The sequence below is a fragment of the Hesperophylax consimilis genome, chromosome 13, assembly GCF_061612785.1.
Source record: "Hesperophylax consimilis isolate HC1 chromosome 13, BYU_Hcon_1.0, whole genome shotgun sequence".
In the NCBI taxonomy this organism is placed as follows: Eukaryota; Metazoa; Arthropoda; class Insecta; order Trichoptera; family Limnephilidae; genus Hesperophylax; species Hesperophylax consimilis.
The window spans coordinates 19,780,606-19,795,153 of NC_142848.1; the positions used below are offsets into that span (position 1 = coordinate 19,780,606).

The 14,548-nt window shown below is 34.8% G+C and overlaps 1 protein-coding gene across 2 annotated transcripts in view; it reads right to left on the reverse strand.

The window, feature by feature from the left end:
• sbb (scribbler) overlaps positions 1-14,548 on the reverse strand; it is a 402,653-nt gene that overhangs the window by 233,066 nt on the left and 155,039 nt on the right. The gene's annotated exons all lie outside the window — the stretch shown is intronic.

Genomic DNA, 14,548 nt, shown 5'->3' on the forward strand with positions numbered 1-14,548 from the left:
TGATATTTTGTCACTGAAGCGAGGGCTGCGCGATGCGTCCTCTCCGCTGGTAAGCTGCCAACGGACGCGCCAGACGGAGATGGGGCTAAGCGACGTGTTTCGCGATCAATGGACTCCTTTGTCTTTGCGAAATATTGCTGCCGGCCAATATTGATGCGAGATTAAACTTTTAATTAAACGAAACCATAGACATATGAATATTAGTAGACCTGCCCTAAGTGATTAAAAGCGTATTATCCCCACTCCCCATACCGGTTCCATTGGAGCCGGCTGTGCTCGCGTATGGCCTCAAGTGAAATTTGAAAACGTGACGTCATCATTCTTGTGCGAACTATGGTCGAGGCATCATCGGTTCATTTTACGAAATAACACGGCAAAATGTTGACTTGTACTATGAAAACTTGTAAAAATAGATGTGAAAAAGAGAATAAACCCAATTGTCGTATTACATTCCATATATAAGCATTATTTTACTTTATTTTAAGCATATTCACATCGTATAATATGAATCAGTTGTTACTATCACATCGAGAAACGTCTGGACGCGAAACACAAAGCTGGTTGGTTGCTGGGAAGTAAATTATGAACATTTATAAAAGTGTCTTAACTAAATACTTAAACGAAATATTCGACTCTGAAAATGAACCGAATTTTTTTGCCGAATTTGGACTTCGCAAATTTGTTCATAACGTGGCGAGTAATTTGCGCTCCCATGCAAAAATGTCTATTCATTCCAAAGCAGATTTTACTTTTAAGAAGTAAATGGTGATATTATAATGCGAGATGCCTATTTACTGTCAGATTGATTTATTGACGAATCACAGTCAGCTTCACTCCCTTCGTTCTTCAACAGTTGATTTTACCCCTCGTCATTATCTTCTCGTCTATTAATTCCTATGTCTGTGAACGAAACATTGGAACTTTTTACATCGCTTAAATTTGAAACAACACGCCAACCGGTTTCAACCATACAGTGAATTCGTCAGGACGGGTAGGTATAAACTAAAGCAAAGAGAAAAGCTCTGAAAAAAAGTTTTTTCACTGCATTGCTGGCCGTATAAAATAAAATGGAATCTATATTAAAGAAACTGTGAGCTTTAGATGTCAAAATGATTAGATTTATATTATTATATATATAACGATAAACTATTATTAAAAAAAGATTATCATCTATAACCATCTCAAAATTTACGAATGATTCGTGAAATGAAATTGAATAAAATATTTGTTCATGTTTTAATTATATTAGCTTCTATGGCCATCGTGTGATTTATTTTATTTTATTATGTTTAGGAATGAAACAATTATCAATAAGATAATTACATTGTAAGATCAGAAGATAAATTGTAAGATGATAAACCAATTAAATTCCATCAATTATCTTACTATACAAAAACAAATAATTATATATAAGTACTCATCGATTTTTGGTCTGTGTACCTTTATATTACAATGTAAATATAAAGAAAAAGACAGTGAAAACAGTAATAATAAGTTTCTAATTTTTTTGTCAGTCAATTCGTAATCAGTTTTTTGGTGTTGAATATTTTGCAAGACATGTCCCATTAATAAATTTTGCAGTTAGACTTATGCCGAATAAATCATTAACAAATCATCATAAATCGTTCAGGGTTGAAACGGAGGAATTAAACACACTACGCCTGGGCGGGACCCAAACGCGATGACAACTCAGCCACTGACCGGTGTTTTGTGTATTGGGTTTTAATTGGTTAATATTTGAAAATGAAGTAGAGACAATGATGAGGGATTTTTCGTTGATGAAGGGCATGTGGAAGTTTAGTAAAAAACATAAATAACGAATAGAATGTTGGACTAACCAAACATGTTTCCGCGTAGGACATTGTTTGTATTTATTCTACTAAACACATCGATTTATATAAAGCAATGTGATGAATATTCGCTAAAAATTAATATATATTACATTATTTTTTTAATAATAAACTAATGTTTATAAGACAAGGTTTTTTATGCATAGCACAAAAGATAACAAATTATTATGATAAGCTGTAATTTTTGATTGAAGTACTAGTACATATTGAATTATTTGACGTGTTGGAAATAAGCCGACGTAGCTCAGTGGTCTCAGAACACCTGACCGGACATCAGAAGGCGCGGGTTCAATTCCCGTCGGCGGCATTTATTTTTACTCGAGAGATATTTTCAATATGTATGGATATTTTTGAAGCGACTAATTATTGCTGATAATAATTTGTTATATAAATTACAACTGCAACAAGAACCTACAAGTGATAATTTAAAACAATAATTAATGATAATATAAAATCGAGTAAAGACATTGAGAGAGGTTTCTCGTGAATAAAGAAATAATGCTGAACTCTTATTAAAAATAGACAATTTTCAATCATTTATAATAAATATTCGATAGAAAAGCGCATCGTTGCAATTATGACTAAATATTTCAATTTTTGTAAAGCAGTGCTATGAATATTAATAAAAAAGAGTGAAACATTAAAATCTACACACGTACACGTCAATCATCGTGAAAATGAATTATTTTTCATGCGTGTTTTTACGAATTCATGAAAGTAGAAAAAGGCTGGCATAAATGCATAATGGATATCATGCAACGCCCGTATCCAATATACTTGTAACATTGTAACGAGCAAGACAGCCCATCAATTCCCAGCGCATGATTACCACCTTTAGTGGCAGAAAACCTGCAATAAGGCAAAAAAGCTCTCTGGGCTGTTAAAAATTCACAAAGTCGCAGCCCACAATAGGTCGAGGCCTTTAGCGAGGAACGAAGAGCTAAGAATGCCGGCGGGAATAGGTGCCCGTCAAGTGGCGAGCAGTCGTGAGTGTAGTGAGTCGCGGCAGTCGGCACGTACAAGTACGTACGAGTACGGTGGACAGTGGACAAGGACCTACGGTAGTGTATCTATCATACTGCGCGATGAAATCTAGCGGCCTTTCCTCCTTTTCTAAACTTGCTGAAATTATTGTTCAACTGCGTTTATTCACACTATCAAATTAAGATCATTATGTGATACCGCGCAATAGTTTCAAATGCCCAAAGTTAGTGTGAAGATAGTGAAAACGGAAATTGAGAACACCCTTTAGATAATAAATGGTGGTCTCTCACAAGGGCGATACTGCGAAATCAAAATACAATTTAAAATAACCAAATGGTACCTTTCCCCAAATTAAATAATATTTGATCACGCCAACTTGACATTCTGCCACGGAGGCAACTACTAACCTCATAAAATCCAATTTTAAGAGTGGTCTAAACAAGCTCTTCGCGTTAGAAGTTAGAATAGAACATTGATAATCAATTTAATCAACTCAATCAATCCGCTGCATTAATCTGTTCAAAAAAATAACGAAATACCGTGCGGTTTGTACAATCTGTTGGATTAATAAATAATAACGTCTCAATAAAGTTCTGTTAACCTTCGGGATAAAATGGACAAAAATAAAAATTAATGCCGTGCGCTTCGAATGTATATTACAGAGGCGACAGGTAAAGATGACTACATTTATGGCCAGGCGATTAAGCACAGCAGTAACATCGTAACGTGAAAAAAAGCGGACAGATTTACTATGCTAAAGAAAGATTTTATAGCGGACGAAACGCCGACACATCTTTTTCGGACAGACTGGTAATAATTGAGTCAATGATGTTGGGAGGACATTATCTCACCAAAAGGGAGTTTTACCAATGCTGTCCGGTATTTTATAACGAGAATGCGGTCCCTGATTATTTCGGAAGTCCGAAGTCCGAAAGCTGAAAACATGTTGGCGTTTTAATTTTGAGAAAAATCAATCAGTCGCAACGATCATCGAACATAAGAAAGAATTTATAGGTGAAATGTGTAATTTTTTTATTTGATTCGAGAGTCTTCTACAAATGATTTTCAACAATGGAAGTTTTGAAATTTGAATTTTAGGCTTAGATAACAACGACTTATCGCAGTGGTTATCTTCAGGGAAAATTAAAAGTTACTTCTATTTTACTTTTTCTTGATTTAGAAAGTGTTGATTTTGAGCCGTGTTGCGCTTCCTCCTAGTCCTTGATCCAACGTTTTGGACATCTAATGTGTGCCCAGGTGCCCATCATAAGTGCTCAATATTTAATATCAGCAAGAAGTAAAATAGAAGTCATTTTAATTGAGTTGAAAGCTGAACTGACTCAACCGCGTGATGTACTTCTCCACGGTTCACTATTCACTGATACACTGCGCTTTGTGGAATTAAATACAACGGAAAGTGGAGCACACTGCACGGAACGTGCATAATAAATGTGTCTTCTTATTCGCGGTATTCAATGCAGTTTCACAAGGAATGACGTATTTACTGTACTGCGTTTACAAAAGCTGCAGCTGTCACAGGGAAGAGATAAGGCAAAACGAACGATACGATCTCTACCACATCACTACAGATGACTTTTGAATGATAATAATAATAATTGGATGACTTGTATAGCGCCGTTTTTGTGCAAAATCACGTCAAGGGCGCTGTACAAATTTAAATGTATATGATATAGAATCTATTGTATTACAGCCAATAAATAAAATGATTCCACACGCAAATATAATCAACATGATCATAATTATTTATTATAACATGAAAAAATAATATTATAACAAGAAAACGACATAAGAATGTAGGCGTTGCAAAATAACATATAAGTTACTCTTTTAGTTAAGTAGAAAAAAAACAGTAAGTACCTTAATATTACTTTGTGTTGGTTTTGTACCAATATTTTTTCTTTGTAATGAATAGGATAATATTACTTTCTCAGAAAAATTGAAACAGCGTATTCTTTAAAAAAAAAAGGTAGCTTCCAGACAGAAGAATGGAAGGGTTCCGTCGAGTGAGTGGGGGGGGAACGAGAAGGAGAAGAAGAAGAAAGGGAAGGACGTATGTCAGAAGAGGAGAGGATCCCATACAGCTGGTATTAGCGGGTTACCTTACAGATTTGCAGGGTAATAAATCTTCGGCTCGTAAATCAAGCAGCGAGGGAATGTTGGCGGATTCCGCCTCTTTGCGGTTCAATGTTCAATATTCTAGCAAAATAATATAACACACACTCAGTTCTCCATTCCAAAGGAAATATAAAGATTTTTTACAAAAGAAATATACAAAATATTTATATTTCATTTTATTGGTAGCAAAGTGTAGACGAAGAACAGTGCAGAACAAATTGTGGTAGACCAAAGAAGCGAAGGTCGTGAAGATACATTGACGATAATGTAAGAATCTTTATAGTTTATTCTACAAGGCGAAGAATCCGCAACTTTGTCAAAGCAATAACGTGCGAGCTGTACTCGTACTGTAAACATCCCATTAACCTTTGGTACATTGTCACCGTTTTGCTGCCAGGGTCGGCCGCATCCTATAGATTGCAAAGGCAACATATACTGAAGGTATGGCTGGCTGCTATAGTTCTGCAGGCGACAACCGACGTTAATTGCAAGCAAGCTGAGAGAGGCTCTAATTACAAGCTAAGTGCATGCCGGGGTTAACCTCGCTCGCCCTGCACAAGTGTCAGACCCGGGCCAATAAGGAAACTTGCATCCGAGATAAGGTAAACGTAAACGTGTATCTCCGTTAATTTGCTGCGCTCCTGATAGCATCTTCCCGATAGGGTGATTCTAGCACGATCTGATATCTCGAGAACAACTGGCCGACACTCAATCACAGCCTTTTATTTATTCACGGAAGGTGCCTTTACCTTTGAGGTGTTTCGGTAATGGTTTAAATGAACTAAACATGGTCTGTTTACGGATAAAGCATTGAAATGTTTTAGTGATATTTGAAGCAATTAAAACGCTCGAATGGGATTTGCAGAACTTTTGCTACGTCAACGAACGTACTGTGAAGCTTTTAAATATCAACTTATGAAGACAAAGAGGCAAGATGTCATCCTGTGTAAAAATAATACCTAAACATTTAGAAGCAAAAAAAACAGCCTAGAAGAATGAAACCATTGTCGAGTTTGGTTTAGTTGAACTTTATACAAATAGTGCGAAGGTGCTCTCCGGAGATAAATATAATAATTTACAACCTCAAAAGCCGGGTTAAGTTCATACACGAAAGTTTCAAATTGAAATACATACATATTTATTAAGTGAGGGGAATCATAAATTTATGGGATTTCAGAGTGGAGAAGCGGAGAGGGAGGGGTGAAATAAATCGTGTGTGTCCGTAATGGCGGTCTGGGTACCCACAGTACCTACCGCCCGGCCGACTAACTACCAGGCGGAGCAATCAGGATAAGTGAAGCGCGAGGATCGCAGAAGCGGCGAGGAGGTATCAAGAACCCGCGCCAGCCAACCAACCACTGCATGCAGAGATGGAATATTTTAACATGTATCAGTTCGAAACCAGGAAAATTATTCATAATCGCTGATTCAATTACATTCATAATTTCAAATACACGAGCATTGTTCAATATATCATTAGAACTTAACTAGTAGTTTCGTGAGCAGTAGTATACCAAAAATATGTTCCTAATTTTTCAATAATAATAATAATAATATTTGGATGATTTGTATGGGGCCGTCTTTGTGCAAAATCACCTTAAGGGCGCTTTTCTCTTATTTAACAAATCAAAACCAAAAAGATTTGTATGTAGGTACTAAAATATATTTATTTAATGTATAAACATATATTTCAGATAAGGAATTATACAATTTGTCCAAAGAAACATCACATCTCAATGACAATTCTCTTTTCAAACATTCTTCAGGCAGGTAGATAACACATTTATTAATTCATTTTATTTTAGCCATTTGTACATCCAACTTTACAAATGTCTAATTTATTATTAATTACATAGATCATTTTTTTAAATTTTATTATTTATTTCCAATTTTATTTTGATTAATATGGCTCCTACAATTCAGCTTGAATCTGTCAATTGGTGCAGACTTTATGGGTTTCGACAGCGCATTATAATATTGCATACCTTTGTATAGTAAACTTTTTTGTGTATTGGCTTTGTCCTTTTTTGGTAGCCTAATTTCACTACACGGTTCTTGTGTTATGTCTGTGGATTTTCTTGTGGTATATATTTTTGTTTGAAGTGTTTTGGTAGTAGGTTATTTATTATAGTATAAATATCATCGCATTTAAGATCACCATCTGTTTCACCGTTAGCCAATTTAGTACCTTTAATATTTTAGTTACTTTTGAAAATCCATTTCGCTGTATTAATCTCACTGCTCAATTTTGAGAATTTGCAACTTATTTTTTTTTTTGTATTAGGCAATTCACACTAAAAAGAGTGCAACTTATTTTGTTATCTGTCATGACATAAGAAAAGAATCGTTGAACAGTAGTTAAAATGTGGAGTTGAGCAGTAGTTTAATTTTGGTACATTTTAACTAGGTACTCAATAATGGAATTGTATATAGTGATTATAGTTTTTTCTGGAAATTTTTGGACGAATTTTTCCCAAAAAAAATCTTCTTTCCAATTTTCTTTTGTGTATTATCCGCATGCTTGTAAAAGGTGAGTTGGGAATCTAATATAGCTCTTTTTAATATTTCATCTTAGTAACATTTTTTAATAATTTCACCATCAATTTCAATGTTGCTTTCACTGCATGCTTATATGTCCAATTATCATACATTTCTTGTTGTATTTAATTTAAGCTTATTTATGTTTAGCCATCTTATTACGTTATTCAGTTCATCGTTTAAAATATTTATTAATTCTTCATTGTTATCTCCAATTATGTATATTAGTGTGTCGTCGGCAAACAGTCGTAGGTACTTTGCATTTTGAAAATATTTTTACCATGTCATTAATATAGATTATGAACAATAGAGGTCAAAGGACTCATCCCTGCGGTACTCCTAATTTATTCTTAATTTGTTTTGAAAATTGGTTATTTCATTTTGTAACTTGTTTTCGGTTTGTCAAATAATCTTATATTCATTCAATTGATACAATTGAGCAATCTATAATATACAATATTGAGTTTATCTAAGTACTGCAAAATTTTAATCTTTTACTATCACTTCAAGAATCTGTTCATATTTCGGTAAAAATTCCTCACGTTTTCTGGTATTTTTAACCATCGGAAGGGGTATAACAGTAGATAGTTTCCATGACTGGAAAATTTCTTTCATCAATCGTCCCATTAATAATATTTAACAATGTAGGTCCAATTAATGGAAAAGTATCTCTTATTATACTAATAGTTAATCCATCTGAACTGTTCTTTGATTTAATTTTTTAAGGTGTTAAATAAATATTCTGCATTTATTTTTCCGAAGACCAATAATTCTTTTGTGTCATAATTATTATTTGTGGAATTAACAACAATGTTGGGTATTAATTTGTTAATTGATTCTTTCGATTTAACAAATCGTAGTAGGAACTACACTCATACGAACTCTGGTGGGATAAAAGATAATATCCAACACGACCAAATTTACGAACAAATGAAAATGACAAACGGTCGAGTTAAAACAGGGCTTCGCTACGCTCAGTCAAAAAGTAATTACTACTAGAAGCTATGCAAGATAGCGCTGAAGTCAAAATCCAATTTGAATCTCTCTCGTCACTGACGTAAATTGTATCAATATCAGAAGGAATTTTAGTAGGAACAATATATCCCCTCCGTAGAAAGGACTCGGGTACGTTGATACGGAAAGATACATTCTTTGCATATTGCTTACTCTAACCGGAACCAAAATGATCGGTGTTTAAACCATGAAATAATTGCCTACAGGTGGATTTTCTCGACTCAATGCTAAGTAAATTATAAACATTATCTGAGGCTGCAATAATAATTACTTAATCAGTACCTATTATTTATGTATCTTCCTAATCATATTGTATATCCCATATTTTGTGGCGTGCTACAAACGATTATAAAACAGAAAAATAAACACAAAAGCTGTTTCACTAACATTTAGTTAAACAGCATATTCTGAAAGCAGAAATACATACATTAACGACAAATACCTGCATTCACCTCTCTAAATAACATGTATGAATGCACAGCGCCGCGGGGCTTCTGAAGAGTTCCAAGTTAACCGATCAAATGCGGCGCTTACGGCCTTCTGGAAAACGCGCTTGCAGGGACAAAATAAAATAAAGCTATTTCCACGTCCGAAAGCAGGCGCTTGAGACGTTCTTTCCGCGGAGTCAAACACCGCAGGAGACCCATAGAAGCGGAGAACGAGATAAAACCATCGCGGGTACACGGTTCTTGAGACCTTCTCAATTTGTATGTGCTCCTGGGAGAAGAGCTCGGCACAAACCAAAAACAACTAGAACTTTTCTATTCACCTCTTTCTTCCACGGTTGTCTTATAACAAGATATCTAGTTTTTGATTTTTTGTATGGTTTAACTAATACAAAGTAGTGCATTCTAATAGTGACGACCGTAGTTTTGGTTTCAGTTCGACTCAGGCCAAAAATTGGCCGGATCTTCGGCTCGGTCGTAATACCTGCGTCCGTAATTTGTCGGAGCTTTACTTGGGCACCTCCTGTGTACGACTCTAGAATAACTTATACAGTTTTAAAATAAGCTGTTAGGTAAAATTTCAATGAATAGAGTTTGTAATTTTAAAATATTATTTATTTTTATCGCTTTAATAATAATGAGGTATTGTATTCCTTCCGTCTAACAAAGACCGTTAGGGACTAGACTGATATGTTTACTATAGTTAGTAGTTCTTATATATGTATATTGTAGTTTTTTTTAATTTCTTAAAAGTTAAAGTGCGCTAAAAGTAAATGAATTTACTCATAATATTTAGACGTATGAACTCGTATTTAACAAAAAATGCCTGATTTCGGGTAAGTGTTTTTGTTATTTAAATAAGTTTCAGACAGTGCGGGATCGACTGAACATCTAGTTTCGGTCGGTCACTACATTCTAACGATCATATCGTTGTAATTCGTTTACAGTTTAACAACATAAGAACATTACATCGGAGTTATTTTTTCAGTATAACGAATATTATTAAAACGGTGCTCAATTTTTACGATCTTAAATAATATCGCTGTAATTTTTTGACAGGAAACGCAGTGCAATATCTTCGCGCTTCTTATCGCCACCGTGCGCGCAGCTGTCCTTTCCAAAATGGCTTCCCCGTTTCAATTATACGAGAGGTGTGGAGATAAATGACGCCAGACCCTACTTAAAATTCCACGGGTAATATAAATAAAATAAAAAAGAAGCGAGAAAAATTGCACCTCTAAAAGGTTCAAATAAAAGAAGTTGTCAAAAGGAAAATAACCCCGAATAATAATATAAAGGGAAATTAACAAACTACTGAGAAATAGCATTTACAACTCTGTGAAATATGCGAACAATTTGTGAAATTTACCGTACTTAGGTAGCGTAGGTATACAATATTATACATTGTTGAATAGAATCAACACAAAATGAAATCTATTCAATAGATATGTTTTCGTAGAATCATAAAACGTTAAACAACAATGTACTTACCTCTAGAGTTATAATTATGTTGTACATATTCGTTTGCGAAATGTGAATTCGGTAAATAAGCATGAAGATAGTTAGGTACCAAATTAAGAAAAGAAACCACGTCGGAGAAATGATATTATGGATGTAGTATCGTTATATTTTTGTCATAAAAAATTGTAGCGCAAATAATAAGCCACCAACCAGTAATAAAATAACAAGCCAAAGGAAAAATTTAACAATTAGTGACTATCACAGAGACAGGCAATTAATCATACTACGCCATTTTATAACAAAAATGTACAACAAATTTGTTATACAAACAAAGCACCGAGCAAATTTGAGCGGCAAACAACTCGCGTGTTTAGCCCGAATTCTCACTAATGGTATTCACGAGATATTCAAAACAGGCTAGAAAGGGGCTAGAACCAAAAAACAATGAATATTTAATGTATTTATGTTTAGCTATCGTGATTTTTCGACATAAAGAAACTCTTTCGCAAAACAGTGAAGTGTTCAGTGTTCACGTACGGTACAGAATCGCGAAATTGCGACTTCCGGAAGATTTTGGATCATGCATATTAGCGACGAGGATGTAGGTATTAGGTACAATTAGGGAATGCAATCCCGCAAAAAAATGTCAATCCAGGTATTTGCGGGACTGAACAATCTTAGTCCCGCTGGATCCAGGTATTTGCGGGATCCAGCAGAGTGGACTTAGATATCTAATCAATCGTATAATAAATACCTAATACCTCGATCTACCAACCTTGTTTTTAGATTTTTAAATTTATACCCATAATAAAACAAGTTCTTTGGGACATTTTAAATGATTTATTAATAGGTATACCTTTAGTTAGACATAGGTAAAGTTTAAGTCATAAATTGGCAAAGAATAAGATAAGACATAAATTTACATAACATACCCGCCTCGGAACAGACTTTGTCTAGTGAGGTGGGTAAAAGAAATCTATGTACACAAATGAAAATAAAATAAACGCCCGGATTGCCGGCACTGAAACTGAAACTGAACTGAAACTTAAATTTAAATAATAACGTTCACACGATAAACAATATTCTTGTACAATGAGCATCATAAGTTTAATTAAACATTATTTTGGAAATAGCTTCGTAAAAAAAGTTAAAGTATTAATTGTGTCATCTGATAAACGGCTTCTGATATTGGACACAAGGTAGCCAGCGGCTGAAAAAGCTCGTTCAGCTTCCACGCTGGAGAGTAACACGTATGAGCTGCGCTTCTCTGTAATCCCGCCAGTCCAGCGGGATCCCGCAAAATTTTCGACCGAGATGTCCCGCAAAATGTCTGCGGGATCTCGGTATTTCGGGATCCCAGAATACCGGGATTGCATTCCCTAGGTGCAATATATCATCGTCAAAAATACTAATATCGGTGTGCGTGTGTCCTGCGTAACTTTGGTTCGACGAAATATGGAACTCGAATTTGATTTGAATTTAAGTGTCATTTTTTTAAATTGTACCTGATTGTGTGAAGAACTCAGACAAGCGATAAAGTACTTACCTACAATATAATATTTGAACAGAACATTGTTTTAACCAGTGGTCTGCCGAAGGGTCTCCGGGGAATATGTGAGCATTTTCATATTGTCCTTGTTAGAATAATTTGTGAGGCGATGTTGACCTTAATGTTTCGAAAAATGTACGAAAAACAAAATCAGCGTAGTTTTTGTTGGTAAAACTTTAGGTTAAATATAAAATATTTTTATTCAAAGTTTTCAAAATTGCTTTGTCAAACTGATTTGTCAAGAGTTCAGACTATCCCGTGATTTTTCACGGGTATGCGCTAGTATTGTACTAAAATCAATATTGTATCAATCGAGCAATCACGTGACTATTAGTAATTCACCGGAGCGGATCTGTTTGCGTAAACCACACAATAATTATTATCGTTCAACATAAAACCACACACGCATTCCGAACCAAAACGAACTAACATATTATTATACATATAATATACATAAATATCCTGTATTTTAGGTTCTAAGTATGATAGTGATTAAGATGAATTTTAAAATCTGGTCTTGTATCGAGCAATCACGTTACCATTAGTAATTCACATAGCTTTCGTGTTAACCGTACAATTTATTATCGTTCAACCCAAAAACGCACATGCATTGAAAACGAAATTGTAATATGACATATACATTATTTTTAGGATTTTCTCCGTAAAAGAAGCGGTTAAATAAACTATTAATAAAATTATTCACACTGCGTAGAGTGAAAACGGTTGTTGGTTGTTATGCATATTCGTGCATAAAAGGTTTAAGGGTTTGTTGTGTGTTTATATTTATTCGGGTTTAGCCATTTGTGTAATGTTCCGGGAACACGATAGAGCACGATGTGAAGCAATATATTCAAGAGAATGATCCGAGTTGGAGGCCGAAAGTATCACAACTACGAATACTTTTTATACCCTCGGCACTTGGCCAAAAAAGGTTTTTGAAAGGGGATGTCAAATTCAATGATATTATGCTTACCTGGGTTTGGGCCTCCTTTATCGTCAGAGAGTGGGGTACCAATTACCAATTAACCGATTTACTTGATAAATCTGTTTTGACATAATAATAATAATATATTCGTTGATAGATCAGAATAAACGTTCCTGAAAGAGGTTTGAGGAGAATATATTATGACGTGCAAGTGAGTGGAAGATGAATTTCGATTGATAGACTTGCCCTAACATGAAATCTGGGTATCATTTCGTCGAGCTATATGCAAACCACGCGACCATATTTTTGATACGACGGTTCGAGAATTAACAGAGGCTTTGAATAAACTACGACATCAGTCGAACGTTGACCGCCGAAGAACGCACATTGAAATAACCAGACCCTGTGCAGAGAAGTAAAGTTCGCTAAAGAAAGACAAAGATTTGCTGGGCCGTACATTGTGTGACTTTTCAACACAAGATCTGAATGTTCATTTTTCAACGAACCGCCTGGCGAAGAGACGCTAAAAATGAGTGAGGTTGGTAAATGAATTGGTAACAAAATATTAAATTTTGGAAAAAAGTCCGAACTTCAGTTTATCCGGTTTAGGATTTGTAGCTAAGGTTTTTTTTTGCTAAGCCAGCAATTTGCGCGCCATTGTAAAAATGATAAGTAATTCGTAAGCAGATTTTATTTTCGAGGATGGAATAGTGGTATTATACAGTGCGAGTTACCTGTATACTGTCAGATTCATCCACTGACAAATCACAGAAAGGGAGACAGTCACGCCGCCTCCGGCGCTCCTCGCGACTCGGTTTGTTCTCCTTTTCCCTTTTGATATGAATCTATGGGAAAACTTAAGGAACATACAACACAATCTAATATTATGAAAAGGACGATATATGAATTTGAAAGAAGCAAGGATTGATTGTAAAAAGCGAGGTTATGGAATACTATCTGCTCTATCAGTTATTTATGCAAATGGAAAAATAAAATCACATTATTCTTGAATAGCCTAGCAACTGAACAGTAAAAACAAATAATTATTTAATTTGCACATAATACGGCGTATAAATAAATTAAAATATTGCTTGCAAAAAATATTCATCACGAATCGGGCTAATTGAAAACAACCACAAGGCGGTAAACAATTATTATGAAAGGAATTACAATAGTAAATTTATTTATTAAGTGCTGTACAGCGTACAATCTCCTTCAGTATTGTTTCAAGTAATGGAATATTCATTTCTACGAGTTGGATATAAAGTGGAAATAGAATATACAAGCTTTACAATTTTGGCATCAATTTCAAATAATTAATAATTTCGCTTTGGTGAAGTGGAGAGAAGACACACCTTTAGCTTTTGAAATAACCGCAAAGGATCAACAAAACTGAAGACATATTTATAATAGGTATGCCAAAACTGGACGCCAGAAGGCTAGCGAAGAGGAAGAAGCCATCTACTTGGTGATATAACACCTTGTGTTCAGAGTTATACAGTTGAATAATCGCGTGCGTTCAATTACTTGGAGTGAGTTTAGTCAATGGCACTTCACTACATCCGGGATGTGCGACATAAAAAGTGTTTCATTTTTAGAATTATTAATTTATGAATTTTATTGGTGAAATGCTTGATGAACTCCG